General features: G+C 37.7%; 2 pseudogenes; one reads left to right on the top strand and one right to left on the bottom strand.

The window, feature by feature from the left end:
* Positions 1 to 1691: 1691 nt before the first annotated feature.
* On the bottom strand, positions 1692 to 2298 carry LOC122905365 (annotated as a pseudogene).
* A 104-nt stretch (positions 2299 to 2402) lies between these two features.
* On the top strand, positions 2403 to 3685 carry LOC122903973 (annotated as a pseudogene).
* The last annotated feature ends 6823 nt before the right edge of the window (positions 3686 to 10508 follow it).

The raw sequence follows: 10508 nt of genomic DNA, 5'->3' as shown, positions 1-10508 counted from the left end.
TAAGAGGACAGAATCAGATGTGTGAACAGAAATGTATTCTCAATGAATTCCTCATGGAAACATGCCTTTCATATCTTCAGAACACACTTTCACTTTATTTAGATTCCATTTGAAAGATCTAGCAGATTCAAAGTTCAGTCTGCATTTTCTAGAAGGGTTGTTTGTATAATTTTCTTTCAAAGAAACTGGATCAAATTTCTTTCTGTGCCAGAGTCATATAGGAATAATTTATTCCCCAATACTTTCAAAATGCTAAACAAATCATTTATCTTTGCATCTTAGAATTGGCATTCCTAGCTTAGAGATAAGTATATTGAGTAAAAAAAGAAAGAAAATCTAACTCACTGATCTTTAAACACTGTGTTTGGAAGGAACTCAATCTATGTACCACTCATGAGGTTTTGTTCTTTTCAGTCTCTAATTTTCTTTAATAATAATTATATATTATATATAATAGTGTATATATATACACATATATACACATACATATATATATACACATACATATTTATATATCTTTACAAAAGTAGATAGAAATCATGCAATGCACAGCCCCCCATTATTAACATACCTCACCAGATAGTACATTTATTACAATTGATGAACCTATATTGACACATTGTAATCACCCTAAAGTTCATAGTTTACAGTGTGGTTCAGTCTCAACATGGCCAATCCTATATATTTTGGCAAATGTGTAAGAAACTGTATCTATCATTACAGTATCATATAGAGTAGACTCATTACCCTAAACATCCTCTGTGCTTTGTCTATTCATTTCTCTCTATCACACACTACCCACTCCTGGAAATCACTGTTTTTTTGTTTTGTTTTGTTGATTGGTTTGTTTGTTTTACTGTCTCCATAGATTTCCTTTTCCAGAATGTCATATAGCTGGAATCATATAGTATACAGCCTTTCCAGATTGGCTTCTTTCGCTTAACAGTATGATGTAAGATTCCTCTGTATCTTGTCATGGCTCCATAGATTATTTATTTTAGAAGTAAGTACTATTCCATTGTCTGGCTGTACCACAGTATCCTTTCACATACTGAAGGACTGACATCTTGGTTACTTTCAAGTTCTGGCAATTATGGATAAAGCTGCTGTAAACATCTTACAGGTTGTTGTGTAAACATACACTTTCAGCTCCTTAAAGTCGTGTCACCAAGGTTAGATGTGGGATAATGTAAAAGCCCACTAGAGCAATATGATGTTAGACGGTCTTAGAATACAGAATATTGCCAGATTATTGAGGCTAAGGCATGGCCAACAAGAGATTCAGCTGCAGGTGAATATTTACTTAGGGGATTTGAAGAAGAACATAGACTAAGAGGGCAAGTCACATTTCTGATCCTGATTAATGTTCTGTTGTCAACGAATTGTGAAAGTAAGTACTTATGAGGCAATCCAGTAATTGGTGTTTCCAAACCATAGCCACTGTAAGCAAGTTATTTTCAATTCCATAGCTGAATACTTGCAGTGGAAACATTATCAGAGTAAATGATAAATGTAAAATGATAAGTGATAAAGTGATAAAGTGAAATGATAAAGTGAAAAGTGATAAATATTATTTTATTTTATTTTTGCCTTTAAAATTTTTTTTATGTGGTTTCCCAAGAGGACTGCAAAGAACAGCATGGTCGTGTTTCCTTGGTGAGAAAGTGTGTAGCCTCCAGCACACGTGTCAGCTACTGGAACCTGATCCCAGCTCCAAAATGGACACCATCACATATCCTGTCACCTTTCTGCACACTTATGGGGACACAGTAATTCAGTTACAGCTGGATGATGTTGCCAAGCCCGAGGATGATACTGGCACCGTAAAACGAGCAGATACCAGCTGAGTAGCCAGCTTCTGGATATGAGCCTTGGGGTCCTCCCCATAGTTGAGGTTGTGGAGGTTCTCTGCATTGAGGAAGAAGGGTGTTCTGAAGAGTTCCCCGAAGCTGCCTTGGCCTGGCCTGGCAGGAAATGCAGTGGAGTGTACACATGCAGGCCGCTGGCCCAGTATTCCTCTCCACCCAGATAGCTGCCTTCACTTTGTGGCCCAACACTGTGTGTCCTGAACACAAGCACACTGGACGGTCCTCTGAGGTAAAACCTGTCCACAATACTTGATGGTTTATCATCAGTGGGCACCAACATCCCACCCCAGAAAGACGCTGAGAAAACTGAACCGAATACAAGTTGTTGTTTCAACTGAAGGTCGAAATTTTCTTTTATGAAGCTCACATTCCCTCTGGTGTAGCCAGCCAGCTCCTGGTTAACTTTCAACAAGGACCCTCTTCTGGGAAAAATGGAGTGTCACACCAAGGAGTAATTGCTGTATCATATAGTTAGAGTGTGTTTAGGTTTTAAGAAACTACCAAACAGGGGACAAAGGGAAATGAGGTCGGAGCTGCGGGCCCTTTTTCTGCCCGCGGTGTCTCAGATTCATTCTTAAGGAACTGAGAACTTAATCTTCCAAAATATCAAAAAGACCATCTGATGCCCCACCTCCCACCCCAGCTCCTGAAACACAAATGCCCAGCACACCAGGGTTTGTGAGATACAATCCATACAGTCATCTCGCCTACAATATCTACAGGCCCGAGGGAACCAGGGCACCAACAGCCAGGTCATGGCATCCTCTGGTATTACAATTCCAAAGCCCCCAAAGCGACCGGATAAGCCACTGATGCCCTACATGAGGTACAGCAGAAAGGTCTGGGACAGCAGAAAGGTCTGGGACCAAGTAAAAGCTTCCAACCCTGAACCTAAAGTTGTGGGAGATTGGCAAGATTATTGGTGGCATGTGGTGAAATCTCACTGATGAAGACAAACAAGAATATTTAAATGAATACAAAGCAGAAAAGATAGAGTACAATGAATCTATGAAAGCCTATCATAATTCCCCCGCATACCTTGCTTACATAAATGCAAAAAGTCGTGCAGAAGCTGCTTTAGAGGAAGAAAGTCGACAGAGACATTCTTGCATGGAGAAAGGAGAGCCGTACATGAGCATCCAGCCTGCTGATAATCCAGACGATTATGATGATGGCTTTTCAATGAAGCATACAGCCACCGCCTGTTTTCAGAGAAACCACCACCTCATCAGTGAAATCCTCAGTGAGAGTGTAATGCCAGATGTTCGGTCAGTTGTCACAACAGCTAGAATGCAGGTCCTCAAACGACAGGTCCAGTCCTTAATGGTTCATCAACGAAAACTAGAAGCTGAACTTCTTCAAATAGAGGAGTGACACCAGGAAAAGAAGAGAAAATTCCTGGAAAGCACAGATTCATTTAACAATGAACTTAAAAGGTTGTGTGGTTTAAAAGTATAAGTGGATATGGAAAAAATTGCTGCCGAAATTGCACAGGCAGAGGAGCAGGCTCGGAAAAGGCAGGAGGAAAGAGAGAAAGAGGCAGCAGAGCAAGCTGAACGCAGTCAGAGCAGCATGGTTCCTGAGGAAGAGCAAGCTGCGAGTAAGACGGAAGAGAAGGACGACGAGAGCATCCCAATGGAGACAGAGGAGACACACCTTGAAGAAGCGACAGAAAGCCAACAGAATGGTGAAGAAGGCACATCTACTCCTGAGGACAAGGAGAGCGGGCAGGAGGGGGTGGGACAGTATGGCTGAGGAAGGGACCAGTGATAGTAACACTGGCTCGGAGAGCAACAGTGCCACGGTGGAGGAGCCGCCAACAGACCCCGCCCCAGAAGATGAGAAGAAAGAATACATGTTGCCTTGTTTTATGTGTTCTAAATACTTTTTTAAATGGAAAAAAAAATTAGTTTAAAAAAAAAAAGATAAAGATAAAGAAACTACCAAACAGGCTTCTATAGTAGCTATATCATTTTGCACTTCTGTCAGCAATGAAAGTGAGTCCCTCTTGCTTCACACCCCCTCCAGCATTTATTGTTGCCAGTGTTTTGGATTTTGACCATTCTGATAGATATCTAATTTTATCTCATTATTGGTTTTAATTTACACTTCCCTAATGACATATGATGTTGAATACCATTTCATATGCTCATTTGCCATATGTATAGCTTGTTTGGTGAGGGATCTGTTAAGAACTTTGGCTCAGTTTTTAATGAAGTTGTTTCTTTTGTTATTGTTGAGTTTTAAGGGTTCTTTGGATAACAGTCTTGTATCAGACATGTCTTTTGCAAATGTCCCCCAGTCTGTGACTTATACTTTCATTCTCTTGACATTATCTTTTGCAGAGCAGAAGTTTTTAATTTTAGTGAATTTATTGTCTGTGTCTAGAGTCTTTTTTTTTTTTTGGTATGTAGATGTCCGCTTGTACATGTACATGTGCAGCAACGCACCATTTGTTGAAGAGGCCATTTTTGCTATGTTGTATTGCCTTTGCTCCTTGTCAAAGATCAACTGATTATGTTTATGTGGGTCTACTTCTGGGCTTTCTATTCTATTCCATTGATCTACTTGCTTTTTAATTTGTTTTTCTAAAAGCACACTGTCTTGATTACTATAGATTTGCAGTAACTCTTAAAGCTGGGTAATATCAGACCTCCAACTTTGTTCTTCTTCTTCAATATTGTGTTGGCTATTTTAGGTCATTGCCTCTCCATATAAACTTTAGAATCAGCTTATCAATATCCACAAAATAAGTTGGGATTTTTATTGCAATTACCTTGAATCTATAGATCAAGTTGGCAAATATTGATATCTAGAGAATATTAAGTCTTCCTCTCTATAAACATGGACTATCTCACCATTTGCTTAGTTCTTCTTTGATTTATCAGTTTTATAGTTTTTTTCATATAGAGCTTTTACACATTTTAAGAATTATACATAATTATTTAATTTTTAGAACCTAATGTAAATGGTATTGTGTTTTAAATTTCAAATTCCACTTGTTCTTTGCTCATGTATAAGGATGTATTTGGATTTTGTATATTAACCTTGTATCTTGCAACATTACTATAATCACTTGTTAGTTTCAGGAAGGTTTTTGTTTTGTTTTATTTTTTTTTCTTTCAGACTTTCTATATACATGATCATGTCATCTGTAAACTAGAACAGCTTTATTTCTTCATCCATGTTCTGTATTTTGTTTCCCCACCCCACCCCTTTGATGGGACAGGATGACTCAAGAGGGCTGAATTTGCTATTTCCCTTTCTCCAGGTCAATTAGATTCTGATGATAATCCAGCAGGTTAGGTTTTGGTTAACTAGTTCTTCCCAAAGTCAAGCCTTGCTAAAAAGAGTAATCTGGAGTATTTCAAAATAATTAGTTTTCCCCTCCCACTACTAGATGCACAAGGAAATATTTCTCTGATATTTACTGTGGGAACATTGGCTGTGCTCCTGGAGGTAAATCCTACAATATTGTGCTCTCCCTACCTCACATATGACTGAGACCTCCTGGATTCTTTAACTGTCAGACTTGTCTTCATCCAGTCTCTAGAAATTTGTCAAATACAGTTCAGGTTTTCCTACTCAGGCATTGGTTTCCACAGTGATTTCTGCTCCTGAGACTCTTCTGGTAAACTGTGACTCTGTATTTGTCTGTCTGTCCAATCTTGGGAGTAGTAGTCTAGCCCATGTCCTTGCCTCCCTATGGATCCAAGAATAGTTGCTGGTTGTTTAGTCTGTTTAGTTTTTTACTTATTTTTAGAACAGAGTGGTAACTTCCAAGCTCCACGGGAAACCAAAAACTGAAGTTTCATTAGAGATATTTACATTAATTCCTGCATGGAGTTTATTTATTGGACTACAGTTAGATGATGTTCCCCTTTCTTAGAATTTCTAGACATATGTTTTGTGTAGCACTGGTACTTATATGACAGGATTGTAATAATAAGTTTTAGTTAACAAAATATTACACAGGAATATTCATTCATTCATTCATTCATTCATTCATCAAATAAGGCTTCTAAGTGCCAGGCACCATTCTAGATTCTGAAATAATAGTGAGCAAGACAAACAAAACTGTTTGTTTCCTAGAGTTGACGTTCTAGTTGTCGACACAGACAATGATTACAATAAATAAGAAAACATTTAGTATATTAATTAATGGTACATGCTATGAAGGAAAATGGAACATAGGGAGAAAGGAGTATTGGAGGTGGATTGCTTCTATTTTACACTGGGCAGAAGACTGAGAAGGTGACATTGAAGTGAAGACCTATAGAAGCTGTGACACTTGGGATGTCCAGTACAAAGGCACTGAGACAAGAACATGATTGGTGTGTTGATAAGGTGTGTCTAGAACAACATGTGTATAGGGTGTGTATAGGGTGATTAGTGAAAGGTGAAGTCAGAAAAAGCACCCAAAGGACACATGATGGGAGGCATTGTGGATGGTTGTAAGGTTTTGGCTATTGAATCTGCATAAAATGAGGTAAATGCATACCTACATATCTGCATAAAATGGGAGAATTCTGTACAGAGAAATGTCATTATGTAACACTTTTAATTTATTAAATATTTCAAAAATTTTTAAAACTTTTATCTTGGGTTAGTTTTAGATTTCAAAGAATTAGCAAGAAAGTATAGAGAGTTCCTATAAGTTTTTCATCCAACTTCCCCTAATGTTAACATATTACTTAAACATGGGGTGTATTTTTTAAAACTAAATTAGTATTGATACCATATGATCAACTAAACTATAGCTTTTATCCAAATCTCACCAGTTATTCCAATAATGTTTCTTTTCCATTTTGGCATCCGTCTGGAAATACTGCACTTAGTGATTCATGTTTTTAATGGGATCCCTCAAGCTGCTCTGTTGAGAATGGGGTAAATGTCAGAGGTATAAAAGGTAGAGAGGAGTCATGGATAGCCCCATGGGTTTTTGTCTGAGCACCTAGGAGAAAGGAGTTGCCAGTTTCTGAGATGAGGAAGAATCTGAGAAGAGGAGGTTTACAAAGACTAGCAAGCATTCATTTTGGGATAGGTTAGGGATGAGCTGCCTGCTAAACATTTGGTCTAGTGTAGGTTTTATATAGATATAGAACCCCAGGTGAATACAGACTTTAAATAGCCATTCAGTTTAAATCACGTCTTTTCCTTGGATTTGCAAATAGTATTATTTAAGATGACTTTATTAGCAAGTGACAAGGTAACATTTCCCAAACTGGCTTAGACATAAGAAATGCTGTCCCCTCCCATAGCTGAAACTTCAGGACCAAACATTTTCCTCAAGCAAAGGGTCTTTTTTTTTTTTTTTTAAAGATTTTATTTATTTATTTGACAGAGAGAGACATCACAAGTAGGCAGAGAGGCAGGCAGAGAGAGAGGAGGAAGCAGGCTCCCCACCGAGCAGAGAGCCCGATGCGGGGCTCGATCCCAGGACCCTGAGATCATGACCTGAGCTGAAGGCAGAGGCTTTAACCCGCTGAGCCACCCAGGTGCCCCCAGGGTCTTTTTTTTTATGTGCTCTGCTATCCTCAGTGTCTGCTGCAAGACCAAGAAAAGCTGGTCATTTTGTTTGGAGTGGCAGAATAGCTACTGGCGGCAGTTTGGGCTTCACCCTTTTCCTTCATTTTGGTGTAAGGATAGGGAGAGAGTGATCAGTCCCCAGATCTTTGTGGTAAGGCCAACTTAAGTTTGGTGCCCATGGGGCAGTGACTTCAGAGAAGTGCCCTGTGCTTATTGGCTTGCGGCAGGGTTTCTCAACTAGAGTGATTCGCAATGTCTGGAGGCATTTTGAGTTGTTATAACTGGTGGGGGTGGTGCTACTGACAACTAGCATATAGAGGCTGAAGATGATGTTAACCATCCTGCAGTGCCCTGGACAGCACCGCATTACAAAGCATCACCCTGCCCAAACTTCAGTAGTGTAAAAGGTAGGAAAATAAGAATTGAACTGAGTTGAAGTCACCTCCTATTGAACCTCTTGGAGAAAATGTAGATACCTGAACAAACCATAGATTTTTTTTTTTTTTTTCTAGGAGGAACAGGGAGGCAAACCTTGATGTGTACCCTAATTTTCTCTTCAGGCTTTTCTGCTGCTACTAAACATGTTGAAATCAGTTCTCTGCAGACTCACTGGGATGATCTTTGCTGGTCTTCCTCCTTTTTCCTACCCTGTGAGTGACCTCTGTACATGTCCTACATCCTTTTATAAGACAGAAGGAAGTCGGAGAGAAATTTGCATAACTTTTCTTTGAAGCTTCATGGTTTTTTAAAAACTTCTTCTCTAGAAAATGCTAGAGAAAGAGTGTGACTTTTAACATTCAGAATATTTATGGAAGTCCCAACTTTTTCTTTCTTAGTTACCAATCCAGTGGACCTAATAATAATTTTTGAGGGTTACTTGTTTTAATGTAATTTTAATTTAATTTAATTTTTTCAGCATTCATGCTTTGTCTCTCCTCCAATTTACCCCAATTCACTTTTCCTTTCCTTCTCTTAATGTCCTCCATGTTATTCCTTATGCTCCACAAGTAAGCAAAACCATATGACAATTGACTTTCTCTGCTTGACTTGTTTCACTCAACATAATCTCCTCTAGTCCCATCCATGTTGTTACAAAAGTTGGATATTCATCCTTTCTGATGGCTGTGTAATATTCTGTGGTATACATGAACGATATCTTCTCTATCCATTAATCTGCTGAAAGGCATTTTGGCTCTTTCCACAGTTTGGTGATTATGGCCATTGTTGCTTCTTTTCACTACATGGGTATCTTTGGGGTAAATAGCCAGTAGTGCAATTGCAGGGTCATAAGGTAGTTCTATTTTTAATTTTTTGAGGAATCTCCACACTGTTTTCCAAAGTGGCTGCACCAACTTGCATTCCCACCAACAGTTAGGAGGATTCTCCTTTCTTCACATCCTTTCCAACACTTGTTGTTTCCTGCCCTGTTAATTTTGGCTGTTCTAACTGGTATAAGGTGTTATCTTAATGTGCTTTTGATTTGAATTTCCCTGATGGCTAATGTTGATGATGATTATGATGATAACAGACACATTTTTTTCATGTGTTTGTTAGCCATTTGTATGTCTTCTTTGTATGTCTTCTTTGGAGAAGTATCTGTTCATGTCTTCTGCCCATTTTTTGACATGATTATCTGTTTTTTGGGTGTTGAGTTTGAGAGGTTCTTTATATATCTTGGATATCAGCCCTTTATCATCTAAAACATATAGATAGCAAAACTTTATTTTTTTTTACATGTCACCTGTGGTATTTCTTTTTCAGAGTGATACTGTAATCCAAAGTATAGCACACTGATCCACATATAGGAGGGATCTCTGAGTGACTATTGCCAACTCTGATGGAAACACATATCTGGCCCCACCAGCTACTTTTGGCTCATCACACTCTTCTGCCAATATTAATACATATTTAGGGCGACTTACACTTGTTTGCTTTATTTGTTTTTATTTTTATTTTCTCTTTCTTAACTTTATTTTCTGTTTTACTGTAGGCATAATAGTCCTAACAATCAAAAACGGAAGAAAACTATTTAATACAGATTTTGCTCTCATCCTTTCTGAAGAAATTTAGACCTCTATGCTATTACTTCATGTTCAGCTGAAGTAATTTTCTATCCACGTTATCTTCTTGTTAAACTTAAAAGAGAAACCCAGTACTCCATACCCTTCTGGGATCTAGACACTCCATTTCTGTCTATGTCCAAAAATGTTGGCTAATTCATCTCCAAGATAAAAAACAAAAACAAAAAAAATAAAGAAAGTAAACAAACAACAAAGTGATGGACACAGCTCTATTTTGGAGAATATAGGTTTATACAAATGACACAAGGAATAATAATTCAACTTGTAACATTTAATTTTTTGTCAAGATTTTATAGTCCTTTCCCCTTTCATGTCTTAAGAATTCTTCCTACACTGTTCATTATCATACATTCATATTAATCTTTCTCCTAAAAATAAGGTTATTTATTCATTTCAGTCAAAACTCCTAGATCAGTTTTGTAAATGCAGATACAGTCCAAACTATAATAGATTAAAGAAGAGAATCAGAGTACAAAGGTAAATATCTCAAAGACAGAAAATAATAATGTGGAAGGACACAGTGGGCAAGAAGAAAAGACTTTTAGAAATTTTATGCAGAGTTCTGTGTTTTATTAGTAGATGCTGAATTTCTAAGACATGGAGAACTATTTTTCAAAGATTTATGGATCTCTCTCTCTCTCCCTGTCTCTGTTTTTCTCCCTCTTTTTTTTTTATTCTTTGTTTTAACAACAAATTATTTCAAAGGACTTGAAATGACATTTGTTTGAAATACTTTTATTTATTAGCTTAGATTTGAAAAAAAAATGTGCTAACTAAACCAATATTGGACAGCATCTTGTAACAGGTGGCAGAGACCATAAAAGAGGGAATGTGTAAAGCAATTTGATAGTGAGCAGCAGTGTGGTGCTCCTTAGGGAAAGAAACAAGGAGAGATTGTTTAAAATCCCAAGAAAGAAAATATACATGCACATCCTAGGGTAATCAGTACAGTATTTTCATGAGCTTTTTAATACAGAAATACTCACTTTTCACTGGATTTCATTTCCATCATTTTATTTTTTGTTCAAAT

Source organism: Neovison vison, chromosome 4, assembly GCF_020171115.1.
Source record: "Neovison vison isolate M4711 chromosome 4, ASM_NN_V1, whole genome shotgun sequence".
Classification (NCBI taxonomy): domain Eukaryota; kingdom Metazoa; phylum Chordata; class Mammalia; order Carnivora; family Mustelidae; genus Neogale; species Neogale vison.
Note: the sequence above shows the minus strand (reverse complement) of the source record. Positions and strands in the feature narration are given on the sequence as shown.